Source organism: Melospiza melodia, chromosome 19 (assembly GCF_035770615.1).
Source record: "Melospiza melodia melodia isolate bMelMel2 chromosome 19, bMelMel2.pri, whole genome shotgun sequence".
Lineage (NCBI taxonomy): Eukaryota > Metazoa > Chordata > Aves > Passeriformes > Passerellidae > Melospiza > Melospiza melodia.
The window spans coordinates 13,156,255-13,178,839 of NC_086212.1; the positions used below are offsets into that span (position 1 = coordinate 13,156,255).

At 45.5% G+C, this 22,585-nt stretch overlaps 1 long non-coding RNA gene across 1 annotated transcript in view; it reads left to right on the plus strand.

Annotated features, from left to right (window-relative positions):
* Positions 1-22,585, plus strand: part of LOC134426778 (uncharacterized) — a 47,864-nt gene that overhangs the window by 14,590 nt on the left and 10,689 nt on the right. Inside the window, exon 2 of the long non-coding RNA XR_010030043.1 lies at positions 9,311-9,394. This is a non-coding gene — a long non-coding RNA (uncharacterized LOC134426778). The remainder of the gene's footprint in view (positions 1-9,310; positions 9,395-22,585) is intronic.

Consider the following 22,585-nt stretch of genomic DNA (forward strand, 5'->3'; position numbering starts at 1 on the left):
AAGGGGGTTCCAAAAGAGATCTGGGTTCTCTTTCCATCCCAGTGCCCTGTGTGATTTCCAGGCAGTGCCTCATCTCTCCAAGCCTCCTTGCCTATTCTTGCTTTTCTTTCCTATTCACTTATTCTCTCCTCTGCTGAGGTGTTGAGCAGCTTAGGGCAGGCAGCACCCCACCTAAAATGTACCTGAGTCAGCTGGCACAGTCCTGCCTGTGAACCCTTGCACTGGTGGGGAACACAGACACCTCACAGTGATTTGCAGCTTAAGTGGGATAAATAACAGCTCCTAAAAACCCCTTTCCTCTCCATTAACTGCAGTGGGAACCTAAAACTCCTGTGTTTCTAACCTGGACAAAGAAAATCTGGTGGGAACCTACGCAGCCCAGAGCATATGCAGTGTTTATCACCAGCAGCTCAGCTGAAAACTTTAACACCTAACTATAACAAATGATAATGCTAGGAAAAACTGCTTTTCCTGGGTTTCTTTCACACAAAGAATGTGGTTGCTGAATATCACTATCAAAGCAAGCACAGCAGAAATCACTTGAGCTCTTTTTTGTGATAGCAGTGAAGGACTGTAAGCAAAATGAAGCACTGTTCTTCTGGGGATAAATAAAAAACCAGGATTAAAACAACGCTTATGGAAATTTAGGGGAAACTTAAGGCCTGATAACTTGCAAAGTGAAGAGGAATGATGAAGATGCAGAGGTTGGAGAGGGGAGTTTGCCCTTTTGGGTTATTCTTTAGTGGAAGCCAATATTTGGTGCAGCTCAGTTGATGAGCAGCACACCTTGCTACAGCCCAGGAGGTGGAAGGATAAACTTGAAAGGGGAAGGAGCTTTGTGGTATTTGACTACCTAGCAGAATGTTGAACATCAACAAAAGGTCTCACATTGAAAAAAAACTAAAAGGAAGAACTTCTACCCCCAAACACCTCAAAAGGCCAAATGGTCTTTTGGAATGTGGTATTTTATCTGAGCACTGCAACAACTCTGGAGCATGGAAGTCAGGAAGGGGTTTGTGGAGGCAGCTGCCACTGCTGGCTGTGAGAATGGAAGAACAGGTCTGTCTTAGATCATCTGGTGGAGTCACCTCCCTTTGTCCACCCTCATCATTTTCCATAAATCCCTGCTGCCCTCTCTTCCCTGCCCTATTCCCCCCTAATCTTTATTCCCACTACATCTCTCTCCAATTGGAACATTTTTGATAGGCACACTTTTCCCTCAAAGAAAGCACATATTTATGAAAATAATCTGTAATTTGCCACTATGACTTGTGTTTTCTTTCCCTTCCTTCTGTATGTTAGGGTCATCTTTAGCTTTAGCTCTAGAAGATGGGGTTATTTTTTAATTTTCCTGCTGCTTTTCCTGCTTGTGCAGTGTTGAGCCCCTCAAAGCTCAGTTCTGTTACCATACATTGTATGATGAAACACTTCCACGTGTGCTGAGTTGTAGGACTCATCAGCCAGCAAGTGGATGACAGTTTTTACAGTAGCTAACAAGCCACTGGTAGGTAAAATAGCAATAAAATTCTAATAATTCATTTTCTGAAGCCTTTTCTCATAGACAGATTTCCTGCTACAAAATTATGACTCAGGCCCCACCATTTTCAGTGGTCTGTTCTTCAAAGGATGAATGTTTTTCACCCAACATGGGGCTGAATCATTCCCAGGGATGTGTAAGGTATTTGTGCTTGCACCACGTCGAGGTGTTGTCGTTATGGTAACTCTTCTGTATTAGTCTTGATTCCTCATGTAGTGCAATTATGAATGTTGTTGTTTTAAAATACTCTGAGCTGTCTCCAGCCCAGAGAGCCAGCACAGCTCAGTGAGAGCTGCACATCCCCACTGAGGCAGAGCTGCTTCACCATACGTTGGTAAAATAAAGAGCTGGGAAGGAAGAGAACACAGCAGAACTATTTCTGTGGGAAATCAATGGAGAAGTCCACATTCCCCTTGAACCTTTCTCCACAGCTCTAAGACACTTAATTTTCTTTTGGTTTTTTTTGCTTTTGAATTAATTCAGCCTTGGTTCTCAGGTAATCACATGAGTCCAAATAAGCAAGACTGCACTGCACTAATTGAAATGATTATATAAGCTGTGATATTTCTGCAGAGGTGCTTTAGAAAAGCCCCCTTTTGCCCAAGATCCAGAAATTGTACATCCATTCCTCAGTATTTCCCAGAAAAGGGATGGGGTATGCCACAGTGCAAGGACCTCCTTGTGCCCCCTTCCTTTATGGTTTTAATCCACTATTTCACTTTTCTGGATCTGAAGCAGTTCAGATCTCATTGCAATATTAAAGACACACAAAACCACTAAAGGCTGTGGCTCCAGTGTCCACAATTTGCCTCAAGGTTCCAAAACATTCCCTGGATGTTGCCCAGGGGACAATAAATCCACTTCTCTCTCTCCAGACTTTGAAGGACAGACGTTTTTTCTTAAATAGACCTTCTCTGTTTTCATTCCCTTATTTATCTGGAGCTGACACTTTAGCACAGTAGATGCAGCCAGACACTCAAAACAAAGAGAAACTCGAGTCCTTGACTTTTTCTGAGACTTGCAGCCTGTATTTAAGAAGGAAAAAAAAAAATCTAACAAACAGAGAAAGCTTGTTTACAGATTTGTCTCCTTGGCTTCTCTAAACATCAAACAGGCAGAACAAAGATTAGGAGTTTCTTCTACTTTGTGAAATACTTAGCAAAAAAGAATAAAAATATTTATAGAATAACAAAAGAAAGAAACAAAAGATACAGTGCACAAGGTGTTCCTTTGGTTTCTTGGGAGAATGTGCAATGAGGCTCGAGATTGTTTGTCTGCATTGCAAACGCTTGCACTGAGCTTTTGAAAAATATTTCATTTGCTGGGTACTTGACCCTCTGTGTGGATGTGTCTCCAAACTGAAGGGAGGAAAGGAGGAGGCAAGGGAGAAGAAAGGAGCTGTCCTTGCTTCTATTATCTTCAAAGACTGTAACACTTCTGCAGTGTTTCTAGATAAATGGTGAAGGAGAGCTCTCCCATCCTTCCCCCTGCTCCAGGACATCCTGTCCTCCACCCCTTCTGCTGGAGGCTGATTTCACTTTCCAACCATTTGCTGTGGCGTGTTTTACCAGGCCTTGGCTGCAAAGAAACCAGATTTCCCTGCTGGGCTGGCCTTGGTGAGACAATCGCCTCTGCCAAAGGCTGAAATCAAGGTTTTTCACTTCATGTTCAAGTACAGAATAGGGCAGGAGGCAATAACAGGGGAGAGGGGTGGGATGGCCAGACATCCAGAAGCTCACTGAGCTGTGTGGGATAGATGGAACCTGTTCCTGTGGCAATTTCCTCTTCTTGGGCAGCTTTGGGTGCAAGTGCCCTGTTGCTTTTGCTGTTACCTGGTGATGGCTGCTGTGGGTCTGTGCTCTGGAAATCCTGAGGGGATGCAGAGAACATTCGCTGCTCTCAGCTGGGCAGTGTGATCAGAAAGGAGGAAAGCAATGACAGGATTAGGGGGCAGCTGCAAGGACACAATTTGTCCCAAAAGCAGTTTAAAAAGTGTGGAGAGCAGTTTGGGTGTTGATTTGGCAAAGGGTGCCCTGGCCATCCCACCAGGCCTCGCCAGCACATCAGTGAGGGCCCAGTCTCTGTAAAACCCAGCCATTTGTTTTCACTGGGATAAGGGCTGGGGGCAGTTCATTTTTCAGGTATTTGGATTGAAAGCTCTTGGCCCTGGCCTTGAGGAGGGAAGTGAAGCTGTGCTGAGCACGGAGGGTGGCTCTCACGTGGGATTTTCTGTCGCCACCATGTGAGACTGGCGCGTGCATGCAACAGGCACGGAGCCACTGCCACCAAACACATCCCCACTGCCAGCTGGACTTCAACCAGACATCCAAAGGTGAAATCTTATCTCCATGCCTGAGAGAAAACAGGAGGAGATGCAGATGGTCCCAATAAACCATTGCAGGAAACAAAGTACACTTGATAAGGAGCAAGGGAAAAGGAGGATGAGAATTCCTAATGTCAGTGATTCTGTTAAAGACTTTGACCATGCCTTATGGGAAACTGCAAAGTTAAAATATAAATAAACTGACTTTAAAACCTCAATATTGCAACAGTAGTGGCTGAGTTGAATTTAAATTACCTTCTGTAATTCTTGGAATATCTAATGCTTTAAGAAAGTGTGATGTTTTTCTTACCTCTTACATAACTTTTTTTGGTCAAATTTCTGAAGCAGTGTATCGGTTTTATTTTTTTTTTAAGGTAGAGATTATCAAGCCCGTTATCCATTTCTTATAAATAAGGGCTGGAGAACTAACAATTCAAAGAGCAGGGGATTCTTCTCAAAGTCTTATCCAACAATCCTAACAGTTTCCTCAAAAGTCCCTGAGTATTGAAGAAAGATAAGGATAGAAACATCCCGTTAGTGACTGTCATTTTATTTTGTTTATCTGCTGAGTGCAGTGCAGAGAGAGAATCACTTTTCAGCTCTGAAATTACTGTAGGTCTTGTGCACAGATAGAACCTGAGTGCTGCAGACTACACTGTGCCTTTGCTTTTTGCATCCTGAAAGACTCTTTGGCTTGAGGGAAAGGCAGTTCTGCATCTGCTCACAAACAGTGAAACCCAGACAGCTGCACACAGGAGATCAGATCTGAAGGTGTAGTTTTGCCTTCACTCTCAGAATAGGAATGAGTGTTACACCAGCAGGAGCACAGGCTGGCCCCTCAATGGCCCAGCATTTTGGGGTTAATCTGTGCAGACCTGTAATATTATCTGTTATTGATTAGAATTAATTTGATAGTACTATTATGCCCCTATTGAATACAAAATGATTCTGTGAGCCCTAATAGAGGGGGTTTTTCCCCTTCTAAAATGTTATATGAGACAGTAAATCTACAGGACACTCTTTGACTGCTGATTCATTTCTGATTCATAAAAATAAACAGATAGCAAGACATATGTCTGAGTTGAACAGCATTTACTCTGTGGGAACATGTAAATGTAATAACACTCTTTAACAGGGTTAAACAATATTAGCCCTCTGATTTGTCATTATTAGTGTCACTAATTCTAGTTTCATGAACATCATTGAAAATATATGGCATGCAAAAAACTACTACCATAATGTGAGCACATGCATCTGTCTTTCCAGAAGAAAAACAGGCTTGGCAGAGACTGCAGTTCTGCAAGGATTTGAAACAACAACTTTTTATTCATTAAAATGTGGTTATGGTCTGAAAATGGACTTGAGAGAGAGGAGGAAGGAGGGGAAAAATGATCTCTCATTACAGACAGCACTTAGCAGTTCCAGTTTGTCTTCCACTGGCAATCTGCACTGACAGATACAATGGCTTATTACTGCCCCCACTGATGCCAACAGAAAAATTCCCTGTGGAATTCAATGCAAGAAAGACCAGACCCCAAATCTGGACTGCTGTCAACAGTGGGGAGCCAATGTCAGTCTAAACAGAGCAAGTTTGGTTTCTTTTCTGCCCCGTGTGTCCTCAGCACATTGCCAGCCTAGGGCTGCATGCAGACTCTTTACAGCTCGTGAGGAGAGTGGCCGGGCAGGCTTTGCCAAGCCTGTGGAGTCTGAGGCTGTGTGAGCCTTGTGAAATATTTGCAGCTTTGCAGGGCTGGGGATTGACTTCTGCAAGCCAGTGCTCTTCTGACTTTGGGCCAGGGCTCACTCCTTAGCAGGACACTGCCCTTGCTCTGGGTGTCCATGTGCACGTGAAGGCAGTGGCCAAAATGTGGCACCTGCGCACGGTCACATCCCCAAAGGCACAGCCTGGCCTGAGTGTCCAGGAGGAGCCTGTCAGAGGAACGTGCCTCAATAACCTGGTCTGAAATCCCCCAGGGCAGAACTGCCTGTCCAGGATTTCCCTGCTCCTGCATGTAAATGCTGTTTTCCTAATGCCTCAGCCCCAGTCTTTCCTGAAATAAGGTGATTTCTGAGGGAACAAGAAGAGTATTGTTCTCTTTATAACAAACTTCTGCATGTTGGAAGACTTTGGTCATATCTTTCCTCTTATCAAATCTTTCCTCGCTCTTTTCTTCTCTAGACTAAACAAACCCAATTCCTACAACCTTTCCTTATCCTGCCCCTATTCTATTGCTTTGGATATAGGACAGTGAAGCAAGCAGAATTAGCAAGAGATGAGGAGCTGATATTTAATCCCTTCCATTATCCCTGAGCTGGATAACAGTGCTACAGGGGTTTAGGGAAAAAAAGAGCCAAAGTGGGAGCTCACTGAAGCACTGAACAAATGACATAGATTCCTAGTTATGACCATCTCCTAAATTATGCCAAGTCCTCATTAACCCTGAGGTTATTACTTTGCTCAGCTAAATATTCACCTGCACGTTCACCTCGGATGGGGTTTCGGGGCCAGCCTGAGGAGTTTGCCTGGAGTCAGCTCGACTCCTGCCAGCACCAGTGTGCTCCCACAGTCCCAGCAAGGAGTGGATCACGACAGAAATTGCTGTGCCGACTGTGGGAGCAGGGGGAGGACACTGTTGTCATGTCCATGTTCTATCTGTCATCTACTGGTAGCTATTTATACTGCGCTTATCGCCGGGGTGGGATGAGCAGGGGGTAACGGAACGTGTGAGAGCCTCCGAGGCACTGAGCTGAAAAAAGAAAGATCCTGTTGGGTTTTAATGTGCCAGACTGAGCCTGGGAGGGAGCTGCTACCTGTCACAGCACGGGGACTGCTCTGCAGCCCTTCCAGTGGCACTCAGAATCCCTGAAAAATCACAGCCTGTGCCGGGAAATTGCAAATCCCTCCAGGACTGAGCTCCAGGGCTTTAATAGCAGCATGTTTTATTCAGCCTGTTTCTCCTGTGCTCTATGTTGTCCTTTATATGTTTTCAATATTTAAAGCCTGTTTTTCATGACAATGTTTCTTCTGTCATTTCCACACAAGATTTTTCTTTTTCTGTGTCTCTTCGTTCCAGAAAAGATGTGGCTTTGTGCACTGCTCTCCTACAGCTGTGAAATCTCTGGGTGTCCATTAAAATGAAAAGAGTGACAGAAAATTAAATTAGTTTTATTATCTATGGTAGCAGTGCTTGGAAAAAGACTGGGACTGTATCTGTTAGGGCTGTGTAGCACAGGTAGAGCCAGAGAGCCAGACATAGCCTCACTTGGATTATTAATTTGATTTTTTTTAATTCTGCCACCTCAATTGGTTTTTAAGGAACCATCATTGCCTTTTATTGTTATAAACTAAGCAGTGTGAGAGGTTTCAAACAAACCCATTTAATTATTTAATCCTCCACTTCCTCCATGACATAACCCTTCCCCAGACACTGTGGATTCAGTGCTACTGGTGATGGGAAATCAAGGACCTTGTTTAAATGGAATCATTTCTCCAGACAGTCCTGCTGTTGACAAATCCAGTTAATGCTACTACACAATTTTAGAGAACACACAGAAATGTTACATCTACCCATTCACCTGCAGAATAACTTAGCATTGCATGTCAGCATTTAAAGGGGATTGTCAGTAATTAGGCTGCTATAAAATATAAGTGCAGTGGTCACAGACAATAAAACCCAAGGAAGTATCTTCACAGAGTGTCTGAGCACAGGCAGTTCCACATGGCCATAATGATCTTTCACAGGAGGCTCCTATGGAAAACCAAAAATTAATATGTGTATGTGTAAATGAATATACACACAAACATCCAACTGCAGAGGGGGTCTATCAGTTTTATTAGTTATGCATCACCTCCAGGGAAAATGGAACTTGCTCTAGGGACATTTAAAGGAATTATTTTTAACTGAAGATGATTACATCTGTGTCTGTGATCCAGCAAGACACTGGGGTTTCTTTGTCTTCCTCTTGTTTTCCCTGGAGACTGCATAGGAAAATGAACAAAGCAGAAATGCAGAAATCTGTGGCTACTCTGGAGACAGAGGCAGCCTCGTGTATGGCATGGGAAAGGAGAGCCAACATTCCTCTTTCCATCAGGAGCCCAAAGCTCCTTCACAGACACAGAAAAGCCACTGCTGCCAACACAGAGAATATTCCTGGGGGGCTTTGGGGTCACCCTGGGTGCTGCTGCTGGCAGGTTGCAGCCCCAGAGAGTTGTTCTGCCATAAAAACAGGGGCAGAACATCCCAGTGAAACCGGGTATGGAGGAGTGGGGACCCCCAAGCCATGGGAGCTCCACAGCCCAGCCCCTGCTGAGTGCCTGCTGCTCTCCTTTGCCATGCAGGGGTGCTGGCCTGGCTTGGGTTGGTGCTGTTGGTGCTCCATGGTCCCACCTGGGGCAGAGAGCCCCAGAGCTGCTCCCTGCTCCAGAGGGGCCGGGCTGCAGCTCCCCAGCAGCTCTCAGGTCTGTCAGCTCTGGGCTTGATGGCCCTGCTCCCTGGAAAGATGAAATACATGGTTGGGCAATAAAAGAAAAGCTGGAAAGAAAGATTTATAATTTTCCCCTTAAGCCTGTCATTCATGTCATTAATATAGATGTCATTTAGGAGGGCAACAACTTTCTCTTCTTTTTTCTTCTTTCTTTTTTTTTTTTTTTTTTTTGCTAAAAGCTTTGTGTATGTACCCACAGTCTGACAACCAAATGGGTCTGCCTTTCTTTTTTTTCCCCCTCCAATATGTGGATTGCTTCTAATTCTGTCAGTCAAATGGAGCAGCAGTTTCGGGAGGGGAGTGATTAAGGTTCCCTCGGAATAAAGGGCTGCATGCTGTGCCTCTGCCATTCATCAGCAACGGGGATGGAAGAGCAATTCCAGGCTCCTGAATAACAGGATTTTTTCAAACATACAAAACACACCTTAGAAATACTCTACCAGCAAAGCGCACAGTCTCCAAGTGCCATGCTTATTTTCTGTTTATTCATGCTTTATTTTCACTTTTCACCATGTTCACCCCACTCAGCCCGAGTGCTTGACTCCAGACTCCCCCAGCAAAGCACTTGGCACTTTTTAATTGTGCTTAACTCGCTAAAACCAAACGATTTAAGCTTGTGCCTAAAGTAAAGCCTTTGTTACATACTTTGTTAAAAGAATCTTCAGGATTAGATCTGAGTCTATGCTGTTGGTCATTTATGGGGGCAAAAAATGCAGACTAGGAAATCCTGCAGTATTTCCCAAACCAGATGTCAATTTAACAAAATAGTTGTGTATGGAAAAAAAAAGTATTAAAAAGGTGAAGTGGTTTTGAAGGTGTTTTGAAGTAAGCTGCCAGTTTGCAATGTCTCCCAGAATTATTTATAAGTGTTTAAAACCCACTCAAAATATAAAATCCCCTTTTTATTTATAGTCAAACAGTATCTTTTATTTTACCTAACATATTTTCTGTTTCCTTTTTGACAGTCATTTAAAGTTTCTCTGAAATGGAAATGCAGATGGGAAACCAAGCAGCTGGGGCTTACTGAGGAGTCAGGGAGTCTGTTGCAGGTAATGGATTCACAGTTCCCCAAACACCAGTCCAGCACCACTGCCATAATACCCTCTTCTTCATGCAGTTAAGATGAAAAATACAGATGATAAATTGTACTCCTACATTCCAAGGGATGGTGGGGGTCCTCAGAGACCAAGCGTTTGTTGAAATGCAAGATATTCCTTCTTGATTCCCCACTCTGTTTCATGGTATGGCAAATTTATTATGGAGATAATATTCAATGCCCACACTTTACTGAATTTAAATCGAGGAGAACTTATCCAGGTCAGGGTTTTGGGGTTTTTTTTCCCTCATCACTTTTAATGTCTGCAAACATCCTGTGTGTGTGAGTGCCTGTAGCAGCGCGTCCGCTGTGTTTGCCAAGGTACAATGGAGGGAACACTTGGGTGCCACATGGTAAATGTTTCATGAAAAGAGTATCTAAAACCATCCCAGACTGTCTGCTCTGCACTCAAATGCAGGACATTATTTCATGATTCCCTGTGATCCCTTTGGCATTGTAATTCTAAACTGTGCAAAGAGAAGTGGATGAAGGTGGATTACAAATTCTAGGCCGTATAAAGAACCTGTAATTATTTGTTAAACTGTTGTGTTTAGTCTCCTGTTCTGCTGTCTCCAGGCTGGGCTGTGCAGTGTTTTCCAGTTTAACTCCCTGCTTGTTTTACTGGTGTGGAAGTACAAGGTGTGCCTCCTTCTGCTTTCTCACAGGCCTGCAGATAAGATTTCTCCTTCAAATCCCAGGGATGGCTGAGAGTGTCTGCAGGCAGGGGATAATTGCCTGTGGGATACAAGCTCCAGTCCCACGCTGGGCTGGTGGGACACTTTTTGACCTGCCAGCAGACGTTTCTGTATGAGCACGATGTCTCCAGACATCTTCTCATGTTTTTTTTTTTTCTTTTGTTCTGGTTTCCCTTTAGACACAATTGAATTTGTTTTGCTTCAAGGTAGAATTTCCCCTAAAATGCAAAAAAAAAGTATCTGCTTCTCTGTCCACCCTTCCTTTCTCAGACAATGAGTGTCCTGCTTCATCTGGAGATGTGTGTGCATGTATCTATACCTATGTAAGGATCTACCTCCATGTATATTCTTTCTTTACCCAGTTCCACTGTGATTTAAAATAGCAACCCTTTGCCAGTCTCTCCTCTCCCACCAGAGACAGGTAGGGTTATTTTGGAAGGTGCGAGGGTTGTTTGTTTTAACTTTTCTTTAAGTCACCAGAATGGTGTTAAATATAATTTCCATGAAATGCTCCAAACCCACTGCATTTGCCTGGGTGTATTGTTTTTCAGGCTCTCTCCCACCTCTAATCAGCTATGATTCGGCACAGTTGGCAGTCTCTGCTCAGCAAGCAGACTGTCTGAATCACAACTCAGCCCTAGAAAGGATGGTCTTTCTAGGTCAGGGCTAAATATACTGACTATGGGGGTGAGCATGGAAAAGTTCCCATTCCAGCTGCTATCCTGCACTGAGTCTGCAGGGATAAAACTCCCCACCTTGACAGTTTATTGTGAGGCTTCACTCACTGGGATGTGAAAGGGGAAGAGGGGAAGTCCTGTGGAGCCCCTGCCCCACAGCAATGAGGCCTCTGGGGCCGTGGCATCCCAGAGTGGCTCAGAGCTCTGAGCTGGATGGAGAAGGGCATGGGAGCAGTTCTTGTCACCTTGGCATGACCTGGGCACGTCTGCCCTTCACCTGCTCTTCCTGACAGCTGTGGGATCAGGAGGGCTGGGGTCTCTCCTCTGTGCCTGCAGGCAGGGCGCCCTGGGGATGCAATGCCTGCAGGATGCTCCTTGTTCTCCATCCTCAGGCAGGGAGGGACAGCACCAGAGCCACCCTGAGCTGATGGACACTTCCAGGATGGCTGGCAGGCAAGAAAAGCAATTTCTGTGCTGCAGAGGGGTTATGGTGACATCCCCTGGGTGAGGATGGCCGGAGCTGGGGAAGGAGCAGGGCACAGCCAGGGCAGCACAGGGAGAGCCCAGCAGCTGTGGAAACATCTCCCTCAGCCTGGGCCAGCTTCTCCTCCAGCCCAGGGCTCACGCTTGGCAATCTGGCTGGAAAAATCAGAGCACAAATCCATGTGCTGTTTGAAGTCAGTAATGAAACAAACTCCCGTTTCCAGGAGTGGGACTGCATTTCCATTGGCCCCTTCCTATTAATTCTGTAATACCGTCTTTCATTTTTATATAACACAACCAGCCTCCTGCAAGAGTTTTCTTTCCTTTTAGAAGATGAAGCTTCAAGATTGTTACAGTTGCTAGAGGCAACTATTCTGCAAAATCTTTTTATAAAATGTATTTATCTAATTAAAAATCTTTTAACAGCACCATGCCTGTAGGATCAAAAATCTCATTTATAGTGCGCAGGACTGGAGCAAGTATTTGCTGCTTCTGTAGAGCCACAGATAAACAGGGACTGGAGGGGCATAAAATGACTGCTCCAAGCCAGCTAATCCTAATGCACTTTTTCCAATAAAAAGTGGGCTCTACGACCTCTCTGGTTTATTATTGGAAGAAAAGTAATGGGGAGGGGGGAGGAGTAAGCTTATAATGGAGTCAATTCAATGTAGTTGGCAACAAGAGTAGAACAGCCTTACATCAGTGACATTTTCCAGTGAAACAAACCTGTTGTACAGAGAACAATTTTTAATTAACTCTATATCTCATGTGTCGAGGAACGTGAGCAAATTTCTTTATGACTTTACTTTTGGCTGCAAAGTATATCCCAGTTTTTATCCTCCAAGAATAGATCCATGAGGTGAGTGGCAGGGAAGAGAGGGTTTCTAAATATGCATGTGAGACGGTACAAAGCAACTTTGTAGGCACTTTATTGATTTTATCTCCTTCTTTTCCATGAGGCAGAGCATTTATTAAGCACTAAATGGTACTCAGAGAGTCTTTAGGAGGACAAGGCTTGTTGAAGTTAGTAAGGAGTTTGGAGAAACCAAGGATTTGTTAGTCAGCCTTGATGAGAAGAGCCCAGGCTGCCCAAGTTGGTGGCCAGGGTGGCCCTGTCATTGTGGCAGTGCCACTGACCTGCCATGGTGGCTCTTGTGGCTCCAGGAGTGTCCCAGGAGCTGCTGGTGGCTGCTGTCCCTGCCCACTGCAGAGCCCACTCTGCACTCTGACCTCAGGAAGACACAAAAAGCTTTTTCCTTTTGTGGCATCACCTTGTCCTTGTCCTGGCTCTTCTCTGGTGGGGCGAGAATGATCCCTGGTCAAATGGGACAAAGCTCAGTGAGGAACCTCAGGAGGTGACTCTTTTCAGGTATTGGGATGGCCTGAGGGACTTCTCAGGAAATCAGGAAGAAACTGGAAGTGTCTGTGCCATGTCTGTGCTGTGCTGCAGCCACACTGAAGCTCAGAGTAATGGCTGGAGATGTTTCTCCAGAAACCAAAGCTGTCAAATCACAAAATGAAACACTTGCTTTGTGTATTTCTTATAACCTATCCTAGTTCAAAATAACTTCTGCTCTTAATTAACTTACCCAACCACCACCATCAGCCAGCCCCTGGCAGCTGTTTGGCTGTGTTTCTCTGTGCTGGTGCCGATGTGCTCAGAGCAGGGCTGGGACGTGCACTGGCTGCAGTCTGAACTGGTGTGAGACAAGAAAACCACAAGAGAATGAGTGTAAAAAGCACATGAGCATCTCTTTGGCTGTGCCCACGTTTTGATTCCAGGAACTTTGTTCAAAATAGATTGCTCTCAGGGCCACCCAAAGGAGCTTGATGGTTTCCAGTCAAGCTGAAGAAATGAGTATTTGCTGGGGAGTTGAAAAGGAATTTAACAGAGCTACCTACAAACCAATTGGTTTCACTTCTGGTCCCCAGGCTCACCAGAGCTCAGGAATTTCTCTCAGTGGGGGTCCCTGCTTGGGCTGTACCCCAGCACTGCTCCTTCTACTGATGTGCAGGGATCAGAGCCGTGCTGCAGACAGAGGAGTGGGGTGCTGAACAGCACAGATCATAGGGGAGCCGAATTTGTATGCTTTGGCACAAACTAGATTGCATTTCTAAAATCCTAATAAGCATAGAGATGGATCCAGTGGGATTGTTACAAACCAAAGCAGAATAATAAGCTCATCCAGAATTTAGCTAATGGACAAAAGGAGAGACAGTTTTCAAGTAATGGGCACATCAAATGAAGCAGAGAGCATCTCTCTGAGAAGAAATACAATCCTGTTCTGGGATGCTGGGGCCTGCAGTGGGACATGGAGGGACTTTGCAAATTGCAGCTGTGCTGGGGAGAGGTGCTGATGAGTGCCCACCCTTAAATAGGAGGGTCAAGGAAGTACTTCAGGTATTGATGAAAAATTGCTTTTAGGAGACCAAGTCCTCCATTGAAACCAATGGAGAATTTGTCATTGACCGCGGTGGGATCAGCACTAGACTTGTAACAAGAAAATAATAATGGTCTTGTCTGAGAAATAAATAAATAAATAAAAGCCAGCATTCAGAGCAGCCAAGAGCATTCTCTGTGGCTCCAGGAACACTGTACTTGGTGAATCATTTCTCTGTTAGATAGAGCACTTGTTCAGCTCCTGATTTATCTCCAAGCAAATTTAGACTACTCAAAATCGATTTGCTCGTTATAATTTTTCAATGCCTATGGGCAAACTCTTGGCTGGTGTTGTTCACTATTGTTGTTCCTGCTGAGCATTGGTTGCCTGGCTCACGTGGGGCTGTGCCCCCTCCCTGCTGTGTGACGAAATGTTATAAATGTTATAAATAGGCTGGGGAAAATCACAGTGCCTGTGTTCCACAGGGTGGGATTCGTGGCTCTAAGGGCTCTGTTACACCACTCTTACATGGTTAGCCCCAAAACTCTGATTCCCTTTATTTTAGAGTCAGTTCAAAGCCCCTGTTCTTTAAAAGAACAGGGTGCACATGTTAACAGGCAATAAAGAAAAGCAAAGCACATCAGGCAGCAGCTAAAGAGACCTTAAAAGGCTTCCCTGAGAGCCATTGAGCCAGAACCTGCAAATATCCATTAATGAAAGTTATTTTGCTGATGCAGGTTTCTCACAATAATTTGATTGGGTTGGATTGCTGTTTGGGAGGAGGGGACCTCAGGAACATCCCTGGACAGTATCCTGGGGAGCCTTTTAAGGCAGCACCAGCCCAGTGTCAGCACATTTTATGGACACTGCTGCAGCTCCTCTAGCTACTGGCTGGATGGGATTCAAGCAGTAGCCTGGAGGGGATTTTACAGACCTCTGGCCTTTTCTGTTGAAGCTGCTGCTTACCCAGGATCCTGTCCAAATTTTATTTAGATATTCCTATTTGGCTTCCCTGTTTAGAATTTTAATTACATTTGGCTGTTCCGCATGTGGTCAATCCAGTTTTGTGCCTCAGTGGGTGCTGCTCAGCACTGAGGATTCATTACCTGTGGGGGCACTGAAGGATCCTTCAGCCCTTAGCACTTGCACTTCCTCTGAAATTCTGGGGTTTGCAGCCCTGCCTGCCTCAGAAGAGCTTTCACAGGAGCAGATCTGCTGGTAAGAAGCTCTGATCTTGTGTGTAAGAAGCTCTGCTCAGCTGCAAGAGCAGCCCAGAGCTCAGCTCTGTTATCAGGAGATTCTGTGATCCTCTGCTGTTTCTAACTCCACAAGTGACACACAGGTTTGTCTCATGTCAGACTCAGCAGCTCCTTGGATGTTGGGTTTAGCACTGAGACATCATGCTTTCATTGGGATCCTTTGTTCTTGCAGTACCTTACACCAAACACATTTTTTGGAAATGCTAAGAATTTGCATGATATTAAAATGCATGTTCCACTGGGCTTTCCAGTTAATTCTTTCTCTTTTTTTTTTCTTTTTTCTTTTTTCTTTTTTTTTTTTTTTTTTTTAACAAATAGGCTCAGTTTTACCATTGTTCAATTTTTTTTCTTTTATTTAAGCAAAATCTTCAGCCATTCAGCGCCTCTGTTGAGATTTTTTCTTTCATTACTTTATGGCAGATGAAAGTTAAGAGGTCCAATTACTAACATTTTATGATAGCACAGAATATTATTAAAGCACTTAAGAGGTTATTAACACCTTTTATGTACCTCATTATTTAAAAGCCTGCCATATTTAATCATTTTAGCACCATTAAATTGGCATTAACAACAACCCTATGACTTACACTCAGAAATGTCACCATTTGACAACACTAATGCAATAAAATATCTCACAGAAACCTGGAGGTACCAGGTGAATTATAAAAATAAAAAAATTAAAAAATAGGGGTTTTTCATGGGTTCCAAGCACAGAGATCTGCAAGGAGAGGCAGGGGGTGCCCACCTCACAGTGCCTGCTCCAGAGGGAGCCAGGGGAATGTGTTTGGCAGGGAAAGCTGGGGTTGCTGCAGGACCCTCTGCAGTGGCTGGGGGACACCAGGGACACTGAGATCAGCAGGAGCTGATCCTTGGCCAGTCCTCTCTGCAGTCCAAGTGCACCTGAAGGTCAGGGGTCTTGCCTGGGCACTGGCAGTCCTGGGAATCCTTTTGTGTCCCAGGGATGCTGTGGCACCTTTGCTGTGTCCATACATTGACCCTTAATTCAGTGAGTGTCACACTCCTCGCTGTGCCTGGGGATGGATGAGCACCTCTGACAGGTGAGGGAGCAGCAAAGCCCTTCTTCATTCCCTGCTCTTCTTCACAGCAGTTTCCCATGTGCTGCTCCCTCTTAAAGGGGTGTAATTATTGCTCCTGTGACTCTCCCCTTGGACCCCCTTCCTTTCTTCTCTCCCCTCTGTCTGTGCTGGGGGCTGACACACAGACTGGTGGTTGGTGATTGCACACTCAGCATCTGCCTCTGCCCTCTGATTATCAAGGACAAAACCCAACAGCAGACTGGAACATCATGTTAATCAAGGCAGAAATATTATTTTTACAGCCTTCTGATTATTTCTAACAACCTGCTAAAAGCCAGTGGGACTGGGTGTGTCGGAAATGCTCCGGTGACATTGGGATTGTTCCAGATCCTGGAGTTTTTCCAGCTCCTGCAATTTTCAGCTCACCAGCTGAAGGTTCAATTCATGTGGGACTTTTCCACAGCAAAATATGGGAAGAATTGTGTTTTCTCTGTAAGGTTTACAAATAAATTCCTTTCTTATAATCATTATTTTCATAGACAAGTGTTACTAATATATTTTGGCATTTTAAAGCACATCCTTGAATTTACCCTGGCAACTGCTGTACAGCTGAACACACAATCAGGGAAATCTATTCCATTACTTTAGTAGTATTTGCATTCTTTGTGATGGTCTAACAAGGAAAAAAATGGAAAAAGTCCCCAAAGCCTCAAATCTAGAGCCATAAAAGGCCTCCTGAGTTATTTTTCAGGCATTGGCACTCAGACAAGTGACTGTGTCAAAACCCCCAACAGGTCTATGTACAAAACCAGCTGCTGGAAGGGTGCCAGCAGCACTATCAGGATATTAGTTCAGCCTTTTGGGGAGGGTAAATGTCAGTGTTTGTGCTGGGAAGGGCTGGGGTGATCGGTGTTAACGAGGCTGCCTGTCCACAGCCCAATCCCCCCTTCCAGTGATCTGGGGATGTCCCCTGTTCCCATTGCCCTTGAAGGGATGGATTAACATTCCAGCCCAGCCACGCTTGGGTTTGGTTTGCTGTTTGTAATACATCGATGTCTGCAGCAGTTAAATGCTGGTAGGTCCTCAGGTCTGTTAAACAAATTATGGGAGCCTTTAAACATCTCTGCACTGGGCTCCATCCCCCTCAGCCAGCATGCAGATCACTCAGGTGTGAGTGGGGAGAAGAGAATGGGGCTCCTGCCAATCCCCCTCTCCAGAAGAGCCAACTCCCTCATTATCTGGGAATGAGGGGGGTTAATTGGCATGTCCTGTGTAGGTTTAAAAGCAGTGCCCTGGCCCTGAGCACAGAGCTGTGTCTGGTTTTCTCCCCCAGGTCTGGGTCTGTCTCTCCAGGTGTCTCTGATATCTCTGAAGTTCCCTGGCCCTCCTCCCTCCATCTCCCCCACTCTTCCCAGGGTGTTTTTGTGTGTTTCTCTGCTGTAGCACCCTTTGCTGGAGCTGTGCCATGGTGATGGAGCTGGGCCGTGGGGTGCAGCCCTGCAGGGCCATGGGGACAAGGGAGGCTGTGGCTGGCTGAGGTCTCTGCCCCAGCTGGAATGCCTGGGACAGGAGTGGCTCTACAGGGCCAGCAGCAGCTCCCCTTGCCATGGGCAGTGAGTGAGGGTCTCACACTCCTGTGCCAGCAAAGGAGTGATCAGACTGGGCAAGGACTGGGCTCCAAGGGGAAGAGCTGCTGTACATTTATATATGATGCTATTCTGAAAATGGCAAAGCCCAGATCCTGCCTGTAGGAGCAAGTTTCATCTGTTACATCAATGCAGCTGCAGCAACAGGTAACTATTGCATTCAGTGCTGTAAAATAGCTCCCATGTGGCTTTTCTTACCAAGCCTTCACTACCAAAAGAGGTGTGACTTTTATTTTTGCTTTTTTCTTTATGGGCAGATAGCTAATAAGTGGTAACTATTTTCCTGTAAAATCTGGGGGTGATGAGACTCCAGACCCAAAGGCAGCATTGCTGGGTGAGAGTAGCCATGGGTCACTTGGCACTGGCCAAGGGAAATGGTTCAGTCCCTGAGGTTATTTCAGACTCACCATTGCTCTTTACTTGCTGAGTAACTTAAAATCCTGTCTCAGCACTTGTTCTGCTCATGCCTAGGAACTGCCCTGGAACATTCATCCCAGCCTGTGGCCAGCAGAAGTTTCTAGTTCAGCCTGCCCTTCCTTGTTTGAGGGGATCATCTCCTCAGCAGCAGAGCTGGACAATTTGGCTGTTTTGCAGAGCATCATCAGCCCAGGCTGGTGCAAACCCAGGGTCATTTATCATCGGGGGCTGTGATGGATGAGGTGATGTGAATTGGTGGCTTTGCTCCATTAGTGTTGGAACCAACCGATCTCCTTGCTGGCAGCCCCAGCTGGAAAGACTCTTGGTGCCCTGTGGCACCTTTCCTTTTTGGAGAAGGCCTCTGTCCTTCAGAGGGACTGTGAGCAATCAGCACAGTGACCTCGGGGATTTTGCTGCCTCTGCTCCCTGGAGCTTTCCTGCTGTGCCAGGGCTCCGTGCAGGCTCCAATTCCTGCAGTGAGGCTGACTCGGCTCCCCGGGGACAGTGCCCAGGACCCCCGGGCAGGGCAGGCAGATCCCACAGCTACTTTGCAGCCTGGCATTTGCGTGTCTGCAGAGCGGCTGCTTCGCAGCACCGAGTTATTTGCATTTGTGTGGGGTTTTTTCTGCCCCAGATCCCACAGAGGAGCTGCTGCCTCTCACGCAGCTCAGCCGAGGCTGGCTCACTCCTGCAGCTCACCTGGTGCTTGCCACAGATTCAAGTTAAAGTTAGCCCTGGCTTTTAAGGTATATTCCAACCCATTTAACTCCTCGGCTTTGTGTGAAAAACAAATGGGAAATATAAAAGCTTACATCAGCTCCTGCAAGTCGCAAAGTGAATGGGGAAAGCTGCAATAAATTTACAGTCAGAAAAAGAACTGTGTGTAAACTCCCACTTTGTTCAAAGACAGTTTATTATCAAAGGATAATTTTAGGTGACAGTTGTTGCTGGGGTATTTTGTGCTTTTTTAAAATTATTACTACTTTTTAGTTATACAGCGTAATTCTTGAGCAGATACTCAAACAAGCGAGATTGGCTCATCATTCCTCTTTAATTCCACATCATGTCACTTTGGAAGGGAAATGGCTTGGTAAAAGCCAGAGAGTTCAGATACGATGCTGGCAGATCGTTATGAAATATTCACAAGACATTTAGTTTAACTTGGTGCTAATTGAACACTGACAGCACAAGTTACTCCTGCCTGCAGCAATAGTCTATCACGTTTAGGCAAGTGGCATTCCTTCCCCTTTGATGCTCTCCGAGACTGGAGGCTGTCAGGGAGCACAGTTAACAACCAGTAAACACTCGGGGAGCAGGGCTGGAGAGGATCCTGCACGGAGAATCCTCCAAAAAGCGGAGAGAGTTTATTAGAACAGTGACAAAGCTTCCACTTTGTCTATGAAAATACTCAGTATCAGGTGAGAGGTGACTCGAAATTATGCAGATTTTTTTTTTTAAATATCTTCCTGAGTGAAGACACTTCAAAGCAAGACTATTTGCAGACTACCTAATTTCTGAAGCCATGGTCCAAAAGGCCTCCTTGCCCTGAGATGAGAGGTTTCCAGGGCAGTCATAGCTGTACGGGTGTAACTCTATTTTCTATGGAGACATGGCCTTGTTTACTTCTTTCCTCTTAATTTCTGTAGCTCAACATGCTGTTTGCAGATATTTGTGAATTTGTTTCTTATTTGTCAGATCACCTTTTCTGTGGACATTTAATAACAGGAATTTTCCTACATTTTTAATTGTCTCTTATTCCAGAGCCAAGCAGAGTTTGAAGCAGATACTAATACCATCATTTCAGTCATCAGACATGACGTGTGGTCTAAATAGCTTGGATTAAACTCAGTGCCCAGCTTTGCCTGAAGCCCTCTGGCCATCTGTGGCTGAGATGCAGTCATCTGCCTTGGGTGCCTCAGTTTCCCAGCTATGGAGAAAGGCTAAGTTGTTACTCAAGGACTTTTCTCATCTTCCCACCTGGAGGGGTTTGCTGCAGGCTCCTCCTGTGTGCCAGCACGGGGGTACCCAGCAGGAATGTGCAGGAGCAGCTGCCTCAGCAGGGACCCTGCTCCCCCTGCTCTGCAGCCCGTGCCAAGCACATTTTGTCACTCTCAATGTGGCTGAAGGGTTGAGTGACTTCCATGGGCAGCAAAATATTAGAGAAGTAACCCAGAATATTTTTAATCTACCAGGGGAAATGTCCCTGTCTGCCTAACTCACCTGTCCCAGGGAGTTAAACTGGAGAGGAGTCACATATGAGGTGTTAATGAAACTGTCACTGAGGACTGAGGTGACAGTGGCTGCGATTTCAGGAGTCCCTCTAGCAAATGAGGTGGTGACTGAGCCCTTGGTGGCTGCAGAAAGGCAGTCAGAGATGCCTTGTGAAGGCTGGACAGACTTAAAGAATGAAATAGGGATTTATCCAAAGGATCTCCTCCATGGATGCACCTTGGGCAGCACCAGAGCCCAGCCAGGGCTGCACCCAAGATGAACCAAAATGGCCCCAAAATGCACGGCCGGGCACGGGCTCTGTCCCTGGGATCAGTTCTGCTCCATTTGCACCTTGCAGTTCATTGTCCCATTCCAGCTCCAGCCCATCCAGTCCCATCCTTGTTTTTCTCTCTCCAGCCCACGGTGTTTGTGCTCCTGGGCTGAGATTTGGGTCATTTGTCCTTGGTGCCCAGCTGGAGCAGGAATTGTTTTGTCTCCCTGCTCTGTGCACAGAGCTCACCATCCCCTGATGTGAAGCTCAGACCCACACACTAAAGCAGCACCGAATCTGAAAATATAAAAGCTAAACCTGAGGCATCACAGCAGTGCAGCCACCATGTCTGACCAAAGTAGCAGCAGTACAACTGCTAGTAACCATCTAAGAGCTCCAAATTCCCAAATTCAGTGCTTGTACAAATGCAGGGGAAATGGGCATCTCCTTCCCCATAGCCCTGATGGGAAGCTACAAATGGGTGTAAACAGCCAAGGAATACGAGTTAAAATGTGAGGAATATTGCACAGGCAGCAGTCACAGCACACACTGGTGCTGAAGCTGTGTTTTTCCCTTTTAAACAGAAATTATTGGAAATGGGGAGTGCTAAGAAAGGATTTAAAGGCGGTATCTGTGATTTCTTTGAAGCTTGGGGTAGGGTGGAAGGTGAAGGATGGTTTCTGAGCTGGACAGACTGGAACCAGCAGCTGAGGATGCTGCTGGGGTGATCCCCACTCCCCTTGCCTCCAGTGGCAGTCATGGTGAATGAAATAGGGATCACCCCAGAAGAGCTTCTGAGGTGGGGGACACCCACTGGGATTGCAGAGAGGAGGGACCAGGGAAATTTAAGCAGCTAAGGAAAACATATTTTCATTAGCAGAAGGGTTTTTCATGCCAAGCAGATTCTGGATATAAGGTCTGGCTGAGCTGAAAGCCACAGAAAGGAGCTTTCCTGCCCTGGAGTTTTACACGAGTTGGTTGATGGCTGTAGGTAATGATCTGCTGGGAAAACACACCTTGCTTTCAACAAAAACACATTTTCAAAAGCCAAGGATGCAACACTGGACTAAAAGAGCTTCCAGGCTTCATTTCCATAGACCCCCCACCCCTGGATTGTTGAAAATCACTCTCCCAGTGATGCTGTCCTTGGGAGGGTTGAATAAACCAACAGTCCCCCTCTGGAGAGAGGCAGCAGCAGAGGGAGAGACATGAAATGTCCCATCTTCCCCAGAGTCCTGCTCCAACTGGCTTCCATAAGCACTGCTCCTCAGGAGGGAAAACAAATGAGGCTTTCAAAACTGTTTTACTTAATTCATTTCATTCTGGGCCAGAGCAAGGCAAATAGACAGTGGGAGGACTACACTGATAAAGTTTTTTTGGTTTTTTTTCAAAAGCTGAGAATACCAGAAGATAACACAACAGCAAATTAATGCATATTTTAAACCCTTGTAGCTAAACATTCCCTTTTGGGGCTGCGCCAGGTATCTCGTGGTGCCAGTGAAAATGGGATACAGATGTTCACTTGTTTGGATGGAGACACTGCAATAATTCATGCCTGCTACAAATGATCTGCTGCCTCGTGCTCACAAAAAAAAACTCTGATCTTTTTGTCAGGAATAAGGAAATATATACCCTGTACCTATCTTAAGGAAAATCAGGACTGTAAGAACTGTGAAATGTGTTTTTCAGTTTTCAAAATGTAATTTCTGTTGTAGCAGCACAGGCTGTGCTGGTAAAAGTGCAACCAGCCCAATTCCAGTCCAAGGATGTCCTCATCCGAGGGGAATGAGTGTCTGGGACAGGTATATGGACCATTAAAATACCTGATGTGAAATGTGTATTCACAGAGGAGCTTTGGGATGCTGTTCCTGACACCTTTCTCTTTGTTTCCTTTTTCACAACTTCAGCTTTAAATATTTGGGTCTTTTTGTAGGATGAATTTAGGTGGTTTTAACATGTTTTACCTCTGACTTTGAACTGGCTTGTGGTGAAAGCAACCTCAGTAAGAGTGCTCAGGAATGTGGTGTGTCTGTTTTAATGGCCACGCTGGAAAAGGGAGCTGCATCC